At 53.3% G+C, this 23,603-nt stretch overlaps 1 long non-coding RNA gene across 1 annotated transcript; it reads right to left on the minus strand.

The window, feature by feature from the left end:
- Positions 1-9,607: 9,607 nt before the first annotated feature.
- LOC125135658 (uncharacterized) lies at positions 9,608-23,256 on the minus strand. The gene is made up of 4 exons (XR_007137026.1): positions 23,107-23,256; positions 18,080-18,133; positions 11,022-11,192; positions 9,608-10,613 (listed from the first exon to the last, which is right to left on the minus strand). It is a non-coding gene; the product is annotated as an uncharacterized LOC125135658 (long non-coding RNA).
- Positions 23,257-23,603: the final 347 nt, after the last annotated feature.

The raw sequence follows: 23,603 nt of genomic DNA on the forward strand, positions 1-23,603 counted from the left end.
GTGAGTTAAATGGAATCGGGGGTTTGGAATGGAGTGTCACATTGACCTCGAGTAACGAGAGGCTCTCACACTTCCTGGTCACGCTGCTCACAGTGCATGTTAAGCTGCTTTACAAGGTAAAATTCAACGCCAGTTCTACCCTAAACCCCCGCTTTGGGCTCCTGGTTGTAACAGGACAGTTTTCCCTTCACGTTTTGTCTTTAAGATCCAGACTTAAAATGACACATGTTTTTCTTGAGGAGATACTTCGTTTTAAATTTTTGATTTGGTAAAGCCAAAATAGAATAATATTCTAAGTTCCCCTAAATACTCAAAAATATTTTTGAGCATTTTCTCTTTAAAAAAATCTGTCCCCTGGAGTTCCCTTTGTGGCTCAGTGGTTAACAAACCCAACTAGGTACCGTGAGGTTGGAGGTTCTATCCCTGGCCTTGCTCAGTGGGTTAAGGATTTGGTGTTGCCGTGAGCAGTGGTGTAGGTGGCAGACTCAGCTTGGATCCAGCATGGCAGTGGCTGTGGTGTAGGCCGGCAGCTGCAGCTCCAACTCAACCCCTAGCCTGGGAGCCTCCATGTGCCAAGGATGTGGCCCTAAAATAGCAAAAACAAACAAACAAACAAAAAACCTGTCCCCACAGCTTGAACAGGAAGTACCGTTGCTTCCCCGAAAGTGAATAACTTCCTTCATCCTTAAATGTCATGACCCACGATAGGAAAAAACCAGAGTTTAGAGTCAAAAATCTGACGTAATGTGCTCTGATGGACACGTTTAGTAAAAGGCGATTTAGACGATTCGCAGCCACCTCGTACCTGTGAAATGTTTTTCGTGAAGTTCACTCTACTTCCATCAAGAAGTAATTATCAGGTTTTCATTTACTTTACTCAGCATGTGTCTGAATCCTGGTTTAATTTAATCACACATATTTATTTTATGTATCAGTGACTGCATAATTCACAGATTTCGTATTGTTCCTTTGTTTATAAGTGAAAGCTTAATTCTCCTAAAGAATGGACTGCAGCTTTTATTTTTTTTAATGATAATTTTTTTTTTTTGTCTTTTTAGGGCTGCACCTGCGGCATATGGAGGTTTCCAGGCTAGGGGTCAAATCGGAGCTTTAGCTGCCAGCCTACACCACAGCCACAGCAACTTGGGATACGAGTCTTGTCTGCAACCTACACCACAGCTCATGGCAACGCTGGATCCTCAACCCACTGAGCGAGGCCAAAGATCAAACCTGCGTCCTCATGGCTGCTGGTCAGATTCATTTCTGCCCAGCCACGATGGGAGCTCCTGGACTCCGGCTTTTATGTTTAAGGCATATACAACAGCGACAGGGTCAGAGCATGGTGTATTTCTCTAGAGTCATTTAAATGCCTTTTCAGGAACTCCCACTGTGTCCCAGCAGATCAAGAACCCGACATGGTGGTCTGAGGGTGCTATTTGGATCCTGGCCTCGCTCAGCGGGTTAAGGAACAAGTTGCAGACGTGGCTCTGGTCCCAAATTACTGTGGCTGTGGCAGAGGCTGGCAGCTGCAGCTCCAGTTGGACTCCTGGCCCAGGAACTTCCATATGCCACAGGTAAGGACGTAAAAAGGAAAAAAAAAAAAGATTTTTCATTCAATTTTTTTCTGGAGTTAATGAATGATTGTCCATTCATTGTTCATGCAACACGCCCCTATGATTCAAAATGCTTGCTTTTCACGGGCCCACATTCACAGTTAGACATTGAAGCTTTATAATAGCGTTCTTTTTAATAGTACGAGTGTGTCCCTTTCAGAACTTAGGAGGATAAAGTTTTCTTATTTTTGTTTTCTAACTTCATAATCATGGAAGAAGCCCCCATCACACGTCATCAGCAAATTGAAAGACAGAACACGCCACACTCGTGAGAAGGGCTCGTTCAAAACGCAGACACCACCCAGTGCTGGCAAAGACGCAGGGCCGCCAGAAGGCAGGGATGCGGAAAAATGCCCTGACGTGCGGGCAGGGTTCCCCCACTCGACTCGGCAGCCTCCCTGGGAGTGCAGGTGCTTCATTACGCGGCCGAGGCCGAGGCCCCCATTTCAAAGCATCCGTCTGGAATAAACACTTTGCCAGCTGATGGCACGGCCACTGATAAAATACCCAGGTAAGGGGCCAGGCCTCCACGCCCATCGAGTCCCCTCTTAGAAAGCCAGCTGAGGCCACTGACACTGACAAGGGCGAACCTGCAAGCCCTGGGTCCCCCCGGACGCTCGCAAAAGCGGAGCCCCGGTCTTCCCTCCATCCCCCTCCACTGGCGACCTCCCTGCGGCTTCAGGGGCACCGTGGAGCCGCCAGGGCCTGTGAGGAACGGGTCCGGGTCCTCAGAGCTCCCCGATGGTCTTGCTGAGGTGTGTCACACTCACAGTAAGAACCGCAAGGGCTGGTCAGGTCACAGTTCTGGCTCCCGCCAGGGAGGCGTCTGTGGGGGCTGCTCCGGGCAGGACGGGCCCAGGAGAGGGCCCCAGGCATGTGTCGCCAATAGTAATAGCTATACAACCTGGTGTTTCCCCACAGGAGCTGAAAAGCGTCCTCACACACAGACCTGCACGGATGTTGAAGCAGCCGATGTTTATAAGCGACGACATTTGGAAGCGACCAAGAGGCCCTCCAGCAGGTGAACGAATAAACAAACTTTAGCGCATCCACGGGATGGACGCTCCGTCTCGGAAATAAAAGGCAGCGAGCTCGCAAGCCAGCAGGGACCTGGGAGAACCTTAAAGGCACGTACTAGGTGAGAGCAGCTGGTTTAACAGGCTGCACGGTGTGCGATTCCAGCCACGTGACGTTCTGGAAAAGGCAGAAGTACGGAGGCAGTGAAAAGAGCTAGTGGTCCCCTGGGGTTTGGGAGAGAGGGGTGAACAGGGAGGTCGTGGCGGGGGGGAGAGGAACTCTCCTCGCGTGTGATGCTGGGAGGGCGGATGCTTGATGCCACGGCCTTGTCCAAACTGCCAGACTGCGCAGAGAGTGGACCTCGGTGTGACACACTCGTGGTAAGTGTGGTCCAGCACCTGGGACGCACTCGTGGTCAGAGGCCTGAAGTTCACTGTAGGGAAGCTGTGGGCCTGGCAGGAGCGAGAATCGCGTGCACTCTCTTCGCCGTGTTCCATAAACTAAAACTGGCAAGGATAAAGCCTATCAATGAAACAAAATTAGCCCAATAAGTCATTTGTTTTTATTTTCTGAAGTGTCAAGATCAATACTGTACATAAAAGGAATTTAATTTCTCCTTATTATATCCTATACACATTTCATAAAATTCAGTACCTTCATGTGGGTTGTGAAATTGGAAAGTTTTAACTCAAGATCTCAGAGTGAGACGTTTGCTTCACACCATTTCAGCTCCAAGACCAAGAAATTCTAAGGCTGCTTTCACTTTCAGCCCTCAGTTTACTTGTGACAGACAGACTCGTTTCCCAGTAGAAGTGTGTACATACATGAGAAGGTGTGCTAGAAGTTTATGTGAGAAACCTCGCAGTTTGGAGTTCCTGCGTCCACTAAGGATATGGTGTTTTTTCTGCAGCAGCTCAGGTTCAACCCCAGCCTGGCAGAGTGGGTTAAGGACCCAGTGTTGTTTCTGCGGCAGCTCAGATTTGATCCCTAGCCCAGTACAGCGGGTTGAGCATCCCCTGTTGCTGCGGGCCAAAGGTGTAGCTCGGACTCACTCACTGGACCAGGAACTCCCATGTGCCAGGGGTGCGGCCGAAAGGGGGAAAGCACCTCACAGTGTGTCGTTGAGTGCACCCTGGGAAGGTCAACTGGAAAGTCGACAGTCCCCAGGCGGCAGGTGGGGTCACGCGAGAAATCAGTCCATCGTGGATTAAAAGGTGAGACGGGGATGACCCCCTCAGCACGGCACCCGGAGTGTGGCCAGAGTGAGAGGAAAGCCACCTGCCCTTGACCCGCAGCGAGATGACGTCCAGAAGAGCTTCTGGCAAACCCTTCTGCACTCAGCTGCCCCGTCCCTCCCTCCCAGAGGGCTCACAGTCACTTCTGTGTCCTCCCCGCCTCCTGCGTCCCTTTGCGGGGCGCCGAGGGGACAGAACACGGTCTGCTCCACCGCGAAGGACCGTATGGCACTCTGGGGGAGCAGCTCTTTTCTTCTGAGGTCAGTTTGGGTACTTTACGTGTTCCAAGGAAACCACGCATTTCGTTTCACTGAGTTTTTTGGAATTTGTTTGCACAGAGTTAAGGCACATTTCATAATTTCCTGAAAAACATTTATTTTTAAGAAGGTAATTACCAGGACATATCACCGAATCCAGATGCTATAATGTGACACGCTGACCAAGTATACGTTCAACCCTGCTCCAGCCCCTTAGGGCCCCTCCCCGGGGGTCACTGCAGGAGCTTACTTTGCAAAAGTACACGCAGGGCCTACGCGTTGGCTTCTGCAACATCCTCGTACGCACAGGTGTCATGTCGGATCTTATGTCACCGATCTGGGCTCCAGCTATTCCTGTCATTGCTCACCCTTAACAGTTTCAGCTCCACAAGGCAATTGCCTGCCTGCTTTGCCTGCAACACATTCAAGCATTCGACGAGGCCCTTCATATTTCTCCCGTCCTGTTCCCTTTGAAAGATTAAATCTCAGACGGCAGCTCAGAGAAACCAAGAAAGTAGCTCTAAACCCGCTAAAGTTCTAAACACGCAGCTGTGAAGAGCGGTAATACTCAGGTTGAACATGTTTCAAAGCCGAGAAAAACCAAAGCCCTTCCAGTGGTGCCACATTGGGGCTGTGTGGGGAGCTCTGGGCGGTAAGCGGCCAGCAGTCCCCGATGGAGCACAGCAGGGCAGGAAACCGAGGAAGCCCCCAAGGAGCTGGCTTCTCCTTCCTTAGCCTTTATGAAAAATGCTCAAGCGGTATTTAGACAGATGCACACGACACTGGCGAAATGTGTTTTAAAGATTTGTAAGCCAGGAGTTCCCATCATGGCTCAGTGGGCTAAGAACCCAGCCAGTATCCGTGAGGACGCCAGTTCCATCCCTGGCCCCCCTCAGTGGGTTAAGGACCCGGCGTTACTGGGACCTGTGGCTTAGGCGTTGCTGTGGCTGCGGTGGAGGCCGGCAGCTGCAGCTCCAATTCAGCCTCCGGCCTGGGAACCTCCATGTGCCACAGGCGTGGCTGTAAAAAGAAAAAAAATAAGATTTGTAACCAACAATATGGCGGAATTTTTGCAGTTCCTCCTTTAGTCAAACGAGTATTTAACAAAAATTTGATGGTGAAGGAAGAAGAAAAATAAGGAAATGAGGAGAGAGCTGCCTTTCGAGGTGGCGTCAGGGAGAGCGAGGAGGGAGCATTTTCCGCCTCAGAACACAGAGCACATGCCGCCGTGTAAACCATGCATGGAACCAGAGACCCCAAACTCTTAACTTGCAGGAGGTTTGGGAGACAAGGACTCGAGGGACAACGGGCTTCGGTGGAAAAATTCCTGTAAGAAACCAGGCTGACGCAGCCGAAGAGGCGGCAGAAGAGCAGAGCCCGGAGGGCTGGTGACGGTCGGGGGGCTCACGGAGCCTAACGGGCTACGAGCAAAAAGCAGCGCCTCCCAGGTGCCCTTCAAATTCACAAAGCCGTCTTCAGGCTTTAGTTAAATGTTTTGTAACTTGCTTGAGTTTTTACTGACTATGTTATGTGATAAATCAGGAAACATCGCATTTTCTCTTCGCTTCTTAAAAAAATTGAAGGGGTCTATTGTTAGAGACTTTGCTATCAAGGCCAGTTTCGGTGATGAGCCTCCGAATGCCACTTCGGACTCTTCTAGAAAGCTCCTTCCAGCCCTCTGACAGGCCTTCTTGGTGCTGGGCGGCAAATGGTTGCCTTTTTTTTTTTTTTTACACAGAAGGTGCATGAAGGGCTTTCCATGTTCCCGTTCCGTATGAACCAAACTCTGCGAAATGCCCAAGAATCCCTTGAAAATCTTGAATTCAGAAAGTTGCCTTGAGGTCAGCTCCACATACGACAGATCTCATCATTTTTGATGTTCTCTTTGGCACCAAACACGGTTCTCCAAAGCCCCAGGTATAAAAAGAGCAAATCTCCATCTTCAAATTTTAATCACTCTCGTTTTAATCTCTACCTTTCATCGTATCGCCAGGAGCCATGGAGAAAAATGCAGCCTCTGGGCTTAGGCAGCGGTGATTCCAGTGAAGATGACAGAACTGGATCCTTCAATCAAGGCCACAGAGTGGAGGATCTCAAGTGAAACGGTTTGCGTGGGCTGGTGACCAGCCAGCCTGAGTCGCCCGAGGACAGAGCAGGATTAAAGAAGATTGGGGGGGGGGGTCGGATCGGCCTGGGAGAAGCTCCTGAGCGCCCCTGCGCATGCGCCTCCTCTGTCACCACCCGGGACCCACTTGGTGCTGGATGGGGTGCTGGGCTTGGCACCCAGCAGGGTCCATTTTCCATCTAACTGGAAAGACGGCCGTGTCTCAGTTTTCTCACCTGGAAAGTGCAGGAAACTCTTCCAGTCGAGGGGTTATCATCTTGCGGAGACAAGGACACCACAAAGGTGAGTGGCTGACACGTGGCAGATGCTCCACCGGCGGGAGCTCCGTCTTCCCAGTTCGTTGAATAATTTGCACAACTTCTCCAGAGGCTCAGCTTGCCATTGATGGATTGATTGATTCCTTATGGCCGTACCTGAAGCCTACAGAAGGTCCCCCGGATTGAATCCAAGCAGTGCCGATCCCTTAACCCTCAGCGCCAGGCCGGGCACTGAACTCGCACCTCCACCATGGCCTGAGCCCCTGCAGTCAGAGTCTCAACCTTTGGTGCCAGGCGGGAACTCCAAGAGGTTCAACTTCTCAGTTTGATTTTAAAACTATTTTTAAAATTGTGTGGAGAGAGAAAATTTTGGCAAAAAGAACTTTTGAAAGAGAATGTGGTTCTGAGCTATGAGCTCTGGGGGATGACGCGTCAACACGGGTTCTTGCACAAAGTCCCCTCTGGGGGGACACTGACCGGGAGGTCAAGGGGGGGCACATGGGAGCTCTTGGTATTTTCTGCTCCATTTGGCTGAGAATCTAAAACTGGTGAAAAATAGGTTTTTTTTTTGTTGTTTCTAAAGAGAGAGAGTTTAAACATAAAGGAAAACCGAGGGAAAGGTGTTTTTTTAAGCCTGCGGCATCTGGCCCCAGGCCACGGGCCCTCTGCCCCCCTGTGGGTAGGGCGGAGTCATGGGACCTGCTGTCGGCGTGCCCCAGGCTGAGGGTTCTGCCCCCGCTCACCCGGGGCTTTCTCTGTGTGCACAGGCCCCGGACCCGATTCCGTCCGTCGAAGCGGGAGTTGGGGTGCTCGCCCCGTCCTGGTCCCCCTTCTCCATCTGAGAGTCGGTCGGGCTCTTTCTCGGTCACCGTCGCCCTGGGAACTTTGCTTAGTTCAGTGTTGGGATGTTTTTACAACACACACAACATGTTCTAACACTGACGGTCGTGATTCAGTGACGGCCCCGCGGCCTCAGGCCAGGTTCTGCAGGGCAGGGAGCTGGGGAGCCAGCTTGGGAGTGGGGTGGGGCTGGCAGGTGAGATCAATCAGATGTGCTCGTGACAGCGCCAGGTAAGGACAGCACCTCAGGGCACGATGGCAGTGACGGCAACGTCTTCACCTTGTGGCCAAAGTTCACAGACCCAGGCAGAGGTCATGCTCCATAGGTGCATCCAGCCCCCTGTGGGCCCGGCCCGAGGCCCAATCTCACGCGGCTCCCCCTTCCTGCCACCTCGCGTCGGAGGCGCGGCCCCCCGGGGCTTCAGCGTCTGAGCCTCGTGCCTGTTTTCACTCCAGGTGGAGGTTCCGTGTTTCCTGGGGTTTTAAGGGTTTTATTTCTTGGAGCGTTGAATACGCTCCAGCTGCCGTCGTCACACTGTGACGGGAAATGCGGTCCCGAGCCGAGGGGCGCACTTCCTCTCGCCCCAGCCTGGCGGGGCCGCCGTGGACAGGAGGTCTAGGTTTCTTGGTGACAACGTCAGAGCGCCCCCTCCCTGCCTGGCAGGAGCAGAGGGAGCTCCGCCAGCTGTCGGCCTTCAGTCTCCTGCTGCAGAGCCCGCTTTTTCAAGGGGTCCGCTTGTACAAGCCTGCAGGTTCCTGGGGGTGGGGGGGTGGGCACAGGGCCCCCTGCCGCTGAGGCAGAGCCTGCGGGGTGGCGGCCGGGTCACCTGGAGGAGGAGCTCTGGGCCTTGTCTCTGCCTCTCGCACAAACTCACCGCCTTGGCACCAGGTCCAGGAAGAGCCGTGGCGCCTTCTCCCGGGAGCCCCGCCCTGCCCGTCCTCGGGCTGCCGTCACTGCCATCTCCTCGGTGTCCTCACGCCGGCCTCGCCCCAACCCTTCCTCCTGGAGAGACGGGCTGAAGCCTCTTCCATCAGAACAACCCTCTCTCTTCTCGACATCCCTGCCTCCCGCCCGCCTCCCCCCATCAGCAGGCTGCCAGCCGGGGAACGCGCAGGATCCGAGGTTTTCTCGTCTTCACTAGAGGCCGTCGGTGGAGACTCCCTGGAAGGGGAATTGCTGTGTGTCAGGCTCGAGCGGCGCCGCGGCGACGCCACCTCCCACCTGGGGCGCTGCTTCGGGGTCTGGGGCCGAGTCAGTGCCTTGTCGCTCCCACAAAATGCAGAGCTCGTGTGGCTGGTCATCCAGAGAAGGAAAGTGAGTGACTATATCGCACCGTTTGAAACATCAGCTCCTGGGAGGATAAATACACATGAAAGAGAAACTTATAAACTGTCTGGGTGGTGACACAGGAAAATATCACTACCCACCTAGATCACGGACAGATTAATTGGTGCAACCACTGTGGAAAGCAGTATGGAGATGCCTCAGAAAACTAAACACAGAACTACCATTTGATCCAGCAACCCCACTCCTGGGCATCTATCCAGAGAAAACCATGACTCGCAAAGAGACATGTACTCCAGTGTTCACTGCAGCACTACTTGCAACAGCCAAGACATGGAACCAACCTAAATGCCCCTCGACAGAGGAGTGGATCCAGAAGAGGTGGTACAGATACACAATGGAATATCACTCAGCCATTAAAAGGAACGAAATACTGGCATTTTTAGCAACACGGATGGACCTAGAAATTATCATGCTAAGTGAAGTCTGCCATACCACGAGACACCAACATCCAATGCTTTCACTCACATGTGGAATCTGAAAAGAGGACAGATGGAACTTCTTTGCAGAACAGCTACTGACTCACAGACTTTGAAACACTGATGGTTTCCAAAGGAGACAGTTCGGGGGTGGGGGGTGTACGGAGGGTTCAGGATGAAAATGCTGTAAAATTGGGTTGTGATGATTGTTGTTCACTCATAAATGTAATAAAATTCATTAAGAAATAACAAAAGGCAAAACATGCACAAATATTAAAGAAAATACTTGGTAAATTAGATCACAATAAAAGTAAAATTAATAATTTAATTATGAATGAAATAAACTCAAAGTAACAAATTTTAATTATGCGATTAACAATTACATCAATGGATTAAATCATGTATGTTGAACAAAAGATGCAAAAACGGGTAAAAAAAAAGACAAAAACTGGGAGAAAGTTATTTTATTACGTAAAACTAATAAAGATTGTGTGTACAGAATACGTAAAAAATGTATAATAAAAGGACAAACAACCCACTAAAAAATGAGCAAGAGCCTGGACTAAAGCCTTGACGGAGTTGCAACCTTGTCCAGCCCATCGTGCCCAGAAAGATGCTTAGCCTGGTTGGCAAACAGTGAGATGGGGGTGGGGGCCGGGGCCGGGGCCGGGTCAGGCTTGGCGGAGCTGGGACTACGTCTCACCCAGAGGGGCCAGTGTCGCTAAGAACCCCTCCCAGGGCCTTTCAGATTCTTTGTTGCCCTGAAATTTGGTTGTGCAAAAAAGCTGATTAAAGGCCAGGCTGGGAGGGGTCTTCTGCTGAAAGCAGGTGTTACGGTTGCAGATGGAGGGCTCTCCTGGTGGGGACGAGGCTCTGGGAGGGACCCCCACGGCTTCCTGAAAGCTCTGTGTTCGGGGGTCACTTGAAACTTTGAAAACACGCCGACTCCATGCTCTGAGGGGTCTCCGCCGCTGTTTTCAAGGAAAGGAGAAATCCTGTCTTCGGACGAGGTTTCCCGCCGCTGGGGTCCCAGAGCGACGACGCTCACGTAAGCATCTGCGAGGTGGCTGGTGGGCCGTGCCGCTCCCGCCTCCCTCAGCATCTTCTCGTTCCCCACGACCCCCACGAAGCAGGCCGTGGAAGGTTCCAGCATAAACTCCACGAGGAAAGCCAAACAAGCCGCGACGGGGTCTAGACCCAGAACATGCAGCCAAGGGTGAACAGGGCCAGGTGTGCCTCCACCACCCGAGAGCCGCGGACACAGCTTCATCCACAAGCCGAAGGGACACCCGCAACCCGCAGCCGCCGCACTCACGGCACGTCCAGAAAAGCGTGGCTTCTCTCCCGTTGGATGGGCTTCCCCTTGGCCTCCTGAGCCGCCCACGGAACGGTGCTTCTCTAGGCCACTGGTGATTGTTCCACGTTCACCCCAAACTCTGCCTTGCAGCATCCACCTTAGGGGCGTGGGGGGGAAGCTCCACGTGGCCCCCGAGCGATCTGCAGCCCTGGGAAGAGACACGGGTGCGGAGTCAGAACAAAGCCACCCACGGGATCTGAAACCAGTCCGATGGCCGCTCTTTTTTCGTTTGCTCAACTCCGTGACATGTGTGTGGTTGGAGGGCGAGGCGCTCTGTGGCCTCTTCTGGGCGAGGGCTGCGGCGGACAGAAGATGACCAGGGAGACTGCGGCTTTTGAGCACAGCTCCACCCAGACCACGCAAGGACACAGGCTAAGAAGCTGAAGGGCGGAGAGCCCTGAACTCGGCCCCTTTGCACGTGGGGTCAAGCAAGAAGCGGGGACACGCTGGGGACAAAGTGGCGAGTAGGGGAGGGGAAAGTGGCGCATAGAGGAGCCACCAGCTCCAGCTCCAAACCCATTACCGCCTTTCTGAGCCGGGTCCCCGCTCCCCTCACCGCAGCTGCCGCGGGGAAGACAAAGTTTCCTTGAAAACGGTGCCTTCGAGCCAAAAGGAGCCCCTGGAAAACCAGAAGTACTGCAATCACATCCGCATTTCTTTCTAATCACACTGGGCCCCGTGAGCTTTTCTCTGCCTCTGGCCAAGACGAACTGGCAAACCTTGGACTCTGCAAGAGAGAAATTTTTTTTTATTGAATTGGAATATAGCTGGTCTATAATATTGTGTTAGTTGCACGTATGCAGCAAAGCGATTCAGAATATACGTACATGTGTGTATGCATATCCATCCTTTTCCGGGTCGATTTCCATCACAGGCGATTATAAGGCATGGACCTCAGGTCCCTGTATTACACAGCGAAGTTCTCTTCATCGCTTTCACGTACAGTGATGTGCATTTTTTAATCCCGGGGTCCTAATTCACCCCTCTCTCTCTTTCCCCGTTGGTAACCAAAATTTTGTTTTCTACGTTTGTGAGTCTGTTTCTGTTTTGTAAGTTTATTTGTATTATTTTTTAGATTCCACTTATAAGTCATACCACATAATATTTCTCCTGAGGGAAACAACATTTTAAAAAATCGAATAGACATCCATTATAGGAAAAGCATTATTCCGGACGCTTTTTTTTTTTTTTTTTTTGCCTAGATTTTAGATTTTGTATATTTGTTACCTTTTCATTTTGAAAGTATTTCAGATTCACAACCAGGTGTCAGGGGTGGCCGTCCCCCTGGATGTCACCCCCTCCCCAGCTCAGCCTGGTCGAAGCCGCACGTGACCAAGACACAGGCCCGCTGTTTAGTCTGCGGCCTCACTCACTGCTTGCCTCTTTCGGGCCCGGGATCGGGTCCCGGGTGACGCCTATGTTGAGATGTCACGTCTGCTGAGTCTGGGACCGTTGGTGCCTTAGCCTCCGTCTTTAAGGACAAGGACACTGGCTGAGCACTTGTGGACTTGCGTTTGTGGGACATTTTCTGGGCTGTGTCAGGAGAAATTGTGGTCCTAAGAGCTCACGTTTCCAGGCAGCACAGCCTGGGGGGAGCCGGGCCCCCAGGACACGGTCGGGGCAGGGGGGTGCGGGCACCTGCAGGGCAGCGGGCCTCCTGCTCCAGGATCCGAGCTCCAGGCTCAGGGAAGTGAGAGCAGACAGGCCCACCCCTTGCACTGCACCGCTGACAGGTCTCTCCTGTGCTCCAGGCCCTCCCCTCCGGGGACGCCCACACCCCTGCAGCCCCCAGAAGGGGAAGGGGAAGCAGGGCTGCAGAGAGAATGCTTTCTTCCAGCAGGCTAGCCTGGTGCCCAGGAAGGGGGCCTGGAGTGTCTCGTGGCCATGTGCTCTCCTGTGACCTTTGACTCCTGGCTAGAGGGGCCTGGTCAGAGCCAGAGGCAGCACAGCCCCAGACCCCAGGGCTCCGTCCCCCCACCAGGCTCTCTCTGCGTGTGAGTGTCCCCTTCAGCTGCGGGGACCCCCGGGGGTGCTCCCCAGGATCTCGGCTCAGTTTGTGCTCCGCAGAGAGAGCACTTTGAGCAGCTGCCTGTCCCAAGTGAGGGGTCAGGTCTACCCGCCCGGGAAGAGGAGGGGCGCTTTGCCAGGGGATTTGGGCGTCTGCTCTCTCCTGGAGAGGGTCGGCGGCGGCGGGGGGGGGGGCGTCCTCCTGTTCCTGTCAGGTGGGCTTCCAGACTTTCCTCTTCTGCACCCCGCCTGGCGGCACTGGGCCCCAATCGCCATGCTGGGATTTGCAATGAAAATATGGAGGAGGAGAAACGAAGAAAAGAGAACTGGGGGAGGCCCCGGTATGGATTTCTTGTCTAAGATTTTATTTTACTTCCTTTTTCTTGTCAGAGTCACACTTGCATGGCCACACCCGTGGCACATGGAGGTTTCCAGGCCAGGGGTCGAATCAGAGCTACAGGTGCTGGCCTCCACCACAGCCACAGCAATGCAGGATCCGAGCCGCGTCTGCGACCTCCACCACAGCTCACAGCAGTGCTGGGTCCTTAACCCACTGAGTGAGGCCAGGGATCGAACCCGTATCCTCGTGGATCCTAGTCGGATTCTTAACCCACTGCGCCGTTAACGGGAACTAAGATTTTATTTGTAGGGGTAGTTTGCAGTTCACAGCAAACAGGGATTTTGTTTTAGAAGTTCGCTGTAGACATTCAGAAGACCTCTGTGCAACAGTACCTGAAATTCTTGCATGTGCTCAAAACAGTTAAATTAAGCAAAAGAAAGACCGGTCCCTTAAAGAAACATCTGTCCAGAGATGGCTTTCCACTTTGCAATACTTACTCGCGTCTCACAGCCGTTTAATTCTTACAACAGTGAGTCATTGTTCGGAGAGGAAAAAGGACGGGAGACGAGCTCTAAAACTTGAACTTCCAACTTGGGAAGCGGGAGTGAGTTAACGACAGCATAGCCTTTTCCCGGCGGGATTAGTTTGAACTACAGCAGGGCTGAAGATTTAGCCCTCGGTGATGTGGGGTCGGTTTTCAGCTTCTCGTCGGGAGTCGTGCGGGAGAAGCAGGCAGGCAGGGAGCTGGAGGCGGCGCTGGCCGAGGCTGATGTCTCGGAGGCAGGAACGTTCCCTTAACGCAGGCCTGCCCGAGCGGGCGCCTCCTGATGTGCCTGCATCAGCTCCCGACTCCCCCGTAGGCCCGCCCTGACTCTGCGCAGAAGGGGCTGTGGGGTCCCGGCCCGCGGAGGGGCTGGGGTGTGAACAGGCCCCCCCCCCCGCCCCCCGCCACGCCCGGGAACAGCAGCCCCTTCTGATTCCAGACATCTGCCCGGGTCCTCGCATGCCTTCCAGCCCTGAGTGCTGACGGTCGGCTGGGGACAAGATGCCACTTGCCGTGGGACGTGAGGAGCTACGCTTAGGGCCATCTCACTGGGCCTCGATGTAGATGATTCTGGAGGAAGAGCCGCCAGGACCTCGGCCCCTTCACAGCCCTAAATCTCTCTCGTTCAGCTTTCCACTCTGCTCATTGCACAGAGCAGGCACCGAATCCCAGGTGAGCGTCTCCCCACGCTCTGCTTCGCAGTAAACCGGGGCCACGTGATGTTTTCATATGTAAGAAGCTAGTGGATTTGGTAAAGCTGCCCATTAAGGACCAAAGGTGAATCAATAGTTATTTGTTCGGAACATGAGGAACTCCTTTGGCTCATGGGCACGCCGTCGCTCCCTGTGTAAGAGAGAAGCTCCCATTAGGCCTATTATTGGCCACATCTAACTGCTGGTAGCCACCAGGCATCTTGGCCATCAGGGGAGGAACAAGCACCAGTGGGAGGTGGCCTCGACCTTAGGGCTGCCTTGAGAAGCCGTGGCGACCATGTATCCTGGCTCTCACCTGGAAAAACCCCAAAGTCCCCCGGGGACCTCCCTTCTAGTTTCTGTGACGCTGACGGCTCCGGGGACCTCACGCGTGGAGTGACACGGGGCTTGTCCTTTGGCCTCTTGCCCTTGGGGTCATGCCCTCAAGGATTGTCACTGTCATAACAGGGGTCACGAGCTCCCTTCTAGAGAACGAGGGTGTCCGTGGCAATGAGGGGTCTCCGCCTCGTTTTGTGTCTCCTTAATCTTCTGTCAGCGGACGCTGGGGTTGTCTCCGCCGCTTGGCTCTTGTGAAGAAAGCTGCGGCTAGCATTATTTTACCAATATTTGTGGAAGATCCTGCTTTCACTTCTTTGGGGTACGTACCAGACGTGCAGTTCTGCACCTCACGGCAGATGCTGAGGGGCCTCCCGGCGCTCCGGCGTGGAAGCTGCTCCAATTACACTCCCACTGACCGGGGGGCAGCCGCTTGCCCCTCGTGGACACGGCCTGTTCTGTGTGCTTTGCTGTTCGGATCACAGCCTCCTAAGTGGGGGGGGGGCATCCCGCTGTGGGTTTGACTTGCATTCCCTGACCATGGTGAGGGAAGGTTAACCCTCTTCGGGGGCTTAGCCTCTGCGTATAATCAGGTTTCCCACAGCCGTTGTTTCCCCGTGGGCACACGTGGGCGACACGAGACATCCACGGCCCCGTGAACTTTCTGATGGGCAGCTGGGAGTCCAAGAGTCAGCGCCCTCGCTGGGACAGCCTTGACAGCCTGGGGCCTGGGCTGGGCACAGGTCAGACGGCCAGTCCGACCCTCCCTCCCAGCTGTATGTCCGTCAAGGCTGAGGCCTCCCTCGCCTCCACAGCTGTCTGACCGTCCGCCTCTCCCCTGCAAATCACATGACGCTTGCCAGTTTGTGCAAACGCAGGGAGTTAGCAATACAAGCTCCCAAGTGTGGCCCCCACCCCAGCACCAGTTTCCCACTCACGGCTGACGGAATGGCTCCAACCACCCCAAGCCCCGGCCGCCCCTGCTTCCTCCGGAGCCCGGCTCACAGCCGCCCCCTCCCACCCCCTTTCTGACTGTTTCCTCCCTGACCCTGAACAACGGCTGGGCTTTGGCACCTGGTCCCGCCTCCATCTCAGGGGGCCTGACCCCACCTGCCTGTCCTGCCCCAGCCCTGCTTCCAGTCCTTTGAGGTCCTGGCGCTGCTGCCTGGCCTCCGTCGGACGGGCCTAGCCTGGGGCTCCCGGAGGCGGCCTGGTCCCCACTCTTGGTTTTGTTTGGCTGTGACGCCTGCTCCAGACCCACTCTCGCCCGGACGCCCCCACTCCCAGCCGCAAACATCGTCGCTTCCCGCTCGGCACCTGCCATGTCTTCTCACACGTGTGGCACCAGCTCAGGAACCAGCTTCTGCTTCTGCGCACAGAGCTCTTGCCCTGCAAGGCCAAGCCCGACACCCACGTACGACTATGTGCGTCTCTGTCCTGCGAATAACACTGGTTCTGGTGCTGACAGCAAATGAGCTCCAGTTTGTGAATTTATTACACAGTAAACACGCAGACCAGAAGAACACAGGCTTTGTCTGGAAAATCTGGGCTTTCAATCCGGACTGAAGTGTCTGTGCAGGCACCGTAAAACAGTCCTCCTTTAAATGAGTTAAATTGGCGGCATTAAAACACATCCGGTCGATTAATTTTAGTGACCCGAAAGCAGTTCAACCCTGTTTTAGTAGTTTATTCTAATTTCTCTGCTTGCAAATAATATAGTTTTCTCTTAAACACTGTCCCCTGGAACTTTCCTCCATTCCTGAGGAAAGGACCGAGCCGCCCGCTTGGGGGGCCTCTGCCTGGGCCGACCCCCTACAGGGCCTTCCGAAGGCCAATCATCTCCCGGGCTCCCAGCTCTGGAGGTTCCAGAGCCCCACCCCAGTCCTCTGAGTTCATTCTGCAAAGACCCAGGGATCGCGGCCCTGGGCACAAGTTCAGGTTCACATGCTCCACACACGGCAGAGGACGTTCCGTGGCGGGGCGGGGGGGGTCTGGGCCCCGAGGACAAGCCAAGGACTGTCCAGCTCTCTCTATTCATTTGCTGTTGTTACTGTAAAAAATACCAAAACAGCAGAAATGGATCCTCTCCCAGCTCAGGAGGTCACAGGACCACACGGCGTCACTGGGCTCAAATCGAAGTCCCTGGGATGGGTTCCCTCGCAGAGGCCTCCGGGGGCACAGGCGGGGGTGGGGGGGGGGGCAGGCCCTGTCCTCTGCGATGGGATCGGGGGACAGAGTCTGTCTGCACCTTTAGAATATTCGCATCCCCAACAAGAGGCAGTGCCTGGCCCCTCGTACAAAGCCGATGTCACCCCGATGGACAGCGGCACCCACACCCGCTGGGCGGGCTCCTGGCGGGCAGCCCTGCCCCGTCCCTCCAGCACCCCTGCTCTCGCTTTCCGGTCTGACGCTTCCTTTGTGCAGCTCTCGGCTCGGGCCTGCTCAAAACCCTGCCAGAGTGTCTCTTGCCCCCTTTCCTACGTCTGAGGAAGTTTAGACCTTTCTTTTCCTCCTGAAACTCCACCACCACCCACACTCTCTTCTGAGAACCCACTACGGGCTTGGTGTGAGAAACATACTTCAGTTAAAGCTTCTGCTGTCCGGCCGTATTTCAGGCGTCTTCTTTTGATAGACGTAACCATTAGGCCACATGAAGCTGGATGCTGCCTTAGGGAAACACTTCCTCGCAAGCTTGTGTTTGCCTGAGATGGTTTTTCCGGCAGATTCTTCATGCTCTGCCCTAAGTATTCTCCCCTCGGGGTTTGGCTTCCGCGGGTGGGACTAAGTTGCTGTTTTCCACTCACGTGTGTCCAGCCTCTACTCTCCCACTGCCCCTGAGACTCGCTGCGTTTCCTCCTGGCAGCTCATCCGCAGGTTTTCAGGGGGCGTGGTGGGGATGCCAGCCACGGGGGGGCCACCCAGAGGTCGATTCAGCTGCCGGCTCCTGCTTAGTGCCACAGACCCAAGCAAAGGAAACACCCATTTCGGGTCTTCTGGACTCATTCAAAGGGTTGCTGTACTCGGATGCTAGTCCTTGGTGACAGTTTGCCTCCACGGAGCTTGGTGGGGAGGTTTGTGGTTACGGGGGTGCCCTGGGTGGGGGGGTAGGGGGGCGCTGGCCAAGCTTTGGGGGCTGCTTGGAGCCCTCAGTTCCTAAAGTAATCTCTTGAGGTAAGTAGAAAACAGATCCGACCAGGCCAAATGGTTTGCCAAGAATACAAGAAATTTACGTGAACCAGGGTCTTCCAGAAACGAGTTCAGACCCCTCTCCCTCGTGAAGAGGGGCCTCAAGGCGTCCAGGGACTTCCTGGGTGGCCAGGCGTCTCCAAGGAGGACTTGAGAGCAGAAGGGACCTCTCGGCACAAGATGCCACAGGGCACAAAGCCAGCCTTTTGCATCCGGCGTAGATTCGGGGGCTGCAACTCAACCTGGAATCTGAGCTGCTTTGGCGTGTGTCCCCGGACCTTCTTCCAGAGCGGGAGCAGGGCAGGACCCAGCAGAGCCCGACCCAGGGAGCCAGACTCTCCCACTGGACTGTGACTGTGACGCCTAAGGCCCAAGGGACACATTGCAAGGCGGAGTGTTGGTGACTTTCCTGCATTTAGAACCATGGGGAATTTTAATTATTTACTAATTAAATTATTGCTCCTTGGCTTAATATCAGGGAGGGCACATGTGCGAGCACACACACTCACCTAATTGAAGACCAGCACAACTACACCTCCAAGGCTTCTGACGTGGAAATTAATCTAAAGACAGAGACAGAACGTGAATAAAGGAGTAAACAGACCCGCGGTTGCCTCGTGTGTTTGCCTCGCTCCTGCGTATCCTGTTTACGAGGGCCCTACAAATCACTCATAAGGATCCTCCTATCAAAAGGCTCTCAGGACAAACCGTAGTCGTAGCGACTGAGTTTTCAAGTTTCCTTCGTATGACAGTCCAGGAGGATCCCACGTGCAAGAAATCGGACAACCTAGAGGAAACGCATAAACTCCTAGAAACGCGCAGTATTCCAAGACTGAGTCAGGCAGAAATAGAAAATCTGAACAGGTTGATTACTAGCATTAAAAGTGAGTCAGTAATCAGAACACTCCTAACAAACACAAGGCCAGGACCGGACAGCCTCACGGGGCATTCGGCCAAACACTTAGAGAGGAGAAAATAGCTCTCCTTCTCAAGCCATTCCAGAAAACTGAAGAGGCGGGAACACCCCAAAACTCTCTCTCTCTAAAGGCCAGCTTTACCTTGATACCAAAACCAAAGACACCACAAAAAAGAAAATTATAGGCTGAAATCTCTGGTGACTATAGATGCAAAAATCCTCAACAAAATATTAGCACACGGAATACAACACGGCATAGAAAGGATCATACATCATGATCAAGTGGGATTTACCCCAGGCACGCAAGGTGATTCAATATCCAGAAATCAATTATTCACAAATCAAATGGGATACACCATAAAGAAAAAAAGTCACATGATCATCTCAAGAGATGTAGAAAAACATTTGACAAAAATCAGTATCAATTTATGATTAAAAAAACTCTCATCAAAGTTGGTAGAAAGGCAACATACTTCAATATAATAAAGGCAAAAAAAAAAAAAACCACAACCCAATAGTAAAGGCCGTTTATCACAAGTCCATAGTTAATATCCTTCTCAATGGTGAAAATCGGAAAGTTTTTCTTCTAAAGATCAGGAACAAAAAAAAGGACGCCCCCTCCTCATTCCTATTTACATGGTAGTGGAGGTCTTAGCTTCAGCAATCAGACAGGAAAAAGGAAATAAAAGGCATCCAAACTGGAAAGGAAGAAGTAAAGCTATTACTATTTGCGTATTTGTATGACCCGATACTATGTATAGAAAACCCTAAAGTCTCCACAAAAAAACTAACAGAATAAATGAATTCAGTAAAGTTGCAGAATACAAGATTAAAATACAGAAGTACGTTGCATTCCTATATACTAATAAAGAACTCTCAGAAAGAGAAATCAAGAAAACAATCCCCTTTACAATCAAATAAAAAGGAATAAAGTATCTAGGAATAAATTTAACCAAGAAGGCGAAAAACTTTTACTCTGATAACTCTAAGACATGATGGAAGGAAGTCGAAGATAATACAAATAAATGGAAATATTACCACTCTCAATTCCGCTCACGGCTTGGAAGAATTGAGATTGTTAAATTATTCATACTATGTGTTAAGGGTCAGCGTTGCCATGAGCCGTGGTGTAGGCTGCAGACGCGGCTCGGATCCTGCGTTGCTGTGGCTGTGGTAGAGGCCGGCAGCTGTAGCTCCGATTCAACCCCTAGCCTGGGAACTTCTATGTGCCACAAGTGTGGCCCTAAAAATAAGCAAAAAAAAAAAATTTTTTTTTTAATCGATTAAAGACCTGAATGTAAGACCTGACACTAAAACTCCTAGAAGAAAACGCAGGAAGTGAATCCTTTCACACTGGTCTTAGTATTCTGGATCTGTCTCCTCAGGCAAGGGAAACAAGGAAAAAGCAAATGGGACCTAAAAATCAAACTAAAAGCTTTTGCACAGCAAAGCAAACCATCAACAGCATGAAAAGGCCACCTACTGAATACACGCACACGATACTTCTGTTAAGAAGTTAGTATGCGAACTATACAAAGAACACACACAACTCAATATCAAAAAGAAAAAAAACGCGATTAAAAAACGGGCAGAGGACCTGAATAGGCCCTTTTCCAAAGACATGCAGGATGCCGACAGGCACATGAGAAGATGCTCAAACCCTCACCGTCGGGGATGCAAATCAAAACTACAGTTAGGTCTCGCCTCGTAACTGGCAGAATGGCTCGTGTCCAGAAGCTAAGAAACAGCAAATGCCAACGATGTGGAGAAAGGGGATCCCTTGTGCCCCGTTGGTGGGAAGGTAAATTGCTGCAGCCTCTGTGAGAAACAGCATGGAGGTTCCTCAAAAAATTAAAACTAGAACTGCCATACGACCCAGCAATCCCACTCCTGGGCCTCTACCTGAATAAATAGATGGCTGCTTTCAGGACCCGTCGGGGAGAGCCTGCGGGATGGGCAGCACATCTGCACAGGTGCTCAGAAGCCCCCCGGAGGTCGCCCTTGGAGACGCGCCACCTCCAGCAGGACCCCTTGGCCACAGGAAGGGTCCGGGGACCACACAGAGATTGCCTGGCTTTCCTTTGTGGGTAAAAATCTGGAGGCCTTTATTCTCTGCTGGGTGGCCCAGTCTTTCTCCCTCAGGATGTGTGTGTGAGAGGCACTGCCCCCTCTGAAGTAATTCCACCTGCACGTCCAGAGCTAATCCCTACCCTCTTTCAGTTATGGGCTCAAATAACACACGCAAACACTCGCAACGTCAGGGGAATGCACGAGCCCCGCTTCTCTGGAGTTCCCCAAGAATCCCACTCAAAATTCTTCCACGTTCAGAACGGGAAGGACAAAGCGGCTCTTTGGGTTTCCAGGAAAAGTACGCTGTCGATGCAAGAACCTCGTATTCTCTGTGCTGCTCATCTGTGCAGACGTCACTCTGACGCCCGCATTTATGAGAACCGTCGGAAGGGTCATCCGTGGGCTGAGCGCTGACCTCTCACGCGACTGAACCCCTCTGTGGGGGTGATGCTTCTCAGACTTTATTAGAGGTTTGGGGGCCCTTCGGTAAAGAGCAAATGTGAATTTTCACAAAACATTTCCACTTTCCAGTTTATACTGAATGTAGTTCTCCCACTGACATGTATATATTATATATATATTCAAAGTGTTAAATTTAGTAGCATTGGAGTTCCCGTCGTGGCGCAGTGGTTAACGAATCCGACGAGGAACCATGAGGTTGCGGGTTCGGTCCCTGCCCTTGCTCAGAGGGTTAACGATCCAGCGTTGCCGTGAGCTGTGGTGTAGGTTGCAGACGCAGCTCGGATCCCGCGTTGCTGTGGCTCTGGCGTAGGCCGACGGCTACAGCTCCGATTCGACCCCTAGCCTGGGAACCTCCATATGCCGCGGGAGCGGCCCAAGAAATAGCAACAACAACAACAACAACAAAAAAGACAAAAGACAAAAATAAAATAAATAAATAAAATAAATAAATAAATAAAATAAATTTAGTAGCATTAACTATTACCTTAAATTCTGTATCAAGAAAAGATTAATTACTTCCCTACCCTTCTTTACAGTACATGCAGGCCGTGATTTTACACACGTGTATTATTTAGCATTACAGGTCTTTACACCTGGAAAGAAACTCAAAGCTTCCTCAGGTGGATCAAAGAGTATTCAGTTTATAAATGAAGAAATGGAAACTTGACTGAAGATCAATATTCAGTGATTCACCCAAGACGACCCTTGTCTCTTTATAAACTCAACCCGTCCTCCCTGTCTCCCGTCCATCCACTGAATGGCGAATTACCATGCGTCTTCCGTGTGCTGAGGGTCCTGCTGGTGGAAGGCCATCCCCCCATCCGGCCCCCCACCCTGGCTGGCAGGTGAGACGGGGGGGCTGGCAGGTAAGTCAGTGCAAAGGGTAAGGCCCCAGGTAGCCCAGCTGAGCCTCGGAAGCTGCAGAGATAGAACTTCCGGCACTGACCGTGAAAGGAAGACAGGTCTGACCTTGAGGCTCACAGGTCTGACCTTGAGGCTCACCGTAAAATGTTGAGCCATGACCAGGGGACCCAAATACCTGCCTTCGACTCCACCTTGCTCCTCCTTGACCACGACTTCGGACAAGTTACTTCACCTCCCCGAGTCCCTCAGCTCCAAGCGGGGACGGGAATATGAACCAAGGTTAATTGAAGGGACTCTCTAAATATTTAAAACGCAGCCTCTTGGGGAGGAAGGGCCGCCCCTTTCAGTGCGGGGAAGCCTCAGGGACCCCGAGCAGCACCCTCTGCGCCCAAGCTCACGGAGCCCAGCTGCGCAGGACAGAAGCTCGGGAGGAAGAGTGAGGGCCCTGGGGTCCCCAGGGGTCGGGACCTGGGCCCCAGGGGCCTGTGGCGGGGGAAGGGGAAGTGAAGTTACTTTAACCTGCGACGCTCACCAGGGAACACGGTCCTGCATGGTGCCGGGTTTGGAAGCTGACCTGTCACCTGGTGGCCCCGTGGCCGGAGGGCAGGGCAGGCTCGACCCAGAGGGCAGGGGACCCCGGCCAGGGTTGGGAAGAGCCCTGACCCGGATCCTTTTCAGGGATCGATCGCAGCCATTCTGGAAGATTCTCTTTCTCAGCCTCCATGGGTGGGGTGGGTGACGAGGGTCAGCCAGCGGTGTAGAGACCCCGGCCCGCCCCAGCTGCCGCTTTGGGGCACCCGCGTGGCGCTCTGTGCTCAGCCGGGAAAGCTTCTCGAAGAAGCATCACCAAACGTCACAGAAGAACAAACAACGAAGGAACAAAGGAGAGACAAAAAGCCTGAAAACAGCCTTCGAAGCTCTGACATGGAGCCCACAGGGCTCCCTCCCCCCAAGCTCACCCGCCCGTCTGGGGGGCGGAGCAGCACCGAGCGAGTCCCCTGCCTCTGTCCTGAGGGAGGTTCTGCTGCTGGAGCCAGGCTGGAAAGGGCGGCCATCCCTGGGAGGTGACCCGGCCCCCAGACCCGGTCCCCAGACCCTGGAGCACCAGCAAGTACGCGCTGGGGGGTTGGCGTGAGGACACCCCCTCCCCGTGCGCCCTCAGGGCAAGGCAGCAGCACCTCCCAGGGTGTGACAGGCTCCGACCCGCGGGTCTGGGAGTCCTACCTCTGTGGCTTGGATGCTGGCCCAGGCCCTGCTCTGGCCTCGGGGACCAGCAGGCCCTCCCTCAGCACGTGTGGGGGCTCCCACTGTCCTCGGCCTGGCTGTCCCGACGACCGCAGGGAGAGGGGACAAGCTGGGTCACGACAGCTCCAAGAAAAGGAGAGGGGGAAAAAAAGCAAGAAAACCCGGAAAGGCGGTGCCTGTTTTGAAGACACCCCGCCCTCCCCCAGACCTGCATCACTGTCGCTGGAACGTTCCGCCCTCCACCCGGCTCTGTCCCCGTGGCCCTCCCGCAAAGCAAGAGCAGCCCTGTCACACGGACCAGACCACTGGTGCCTAAACTTCCTGAAAAGTCAAATCCGTTTCCCCCAAAGCACGTCTTGCCCACGAGACCCTCGACTCCCAGAGGCCAGGGCCAGAGTCCGCGTGGCTTTCTGTGGAGACCACAGGCCGGGAGCCCGCAGGTGCTCCGAAGGTGTTGGTTTGACAAAAAGCAAGAA

The sequence above is a fragment of the Phacochoerus africanus genome, chromosome 9 (genome assembly GCF_016906955.1).
Source record: "Phacochoerus africanus isolate WHEZ1 chromosome 9, ROS_Pafr_v1, whole genome shotgun sequence".
NCBI lineage: Eukaryota > Metazoa > Chordata > Mammalia > Artiodactyla > Suidae > Phacochoerus > Phacochoerus africanus.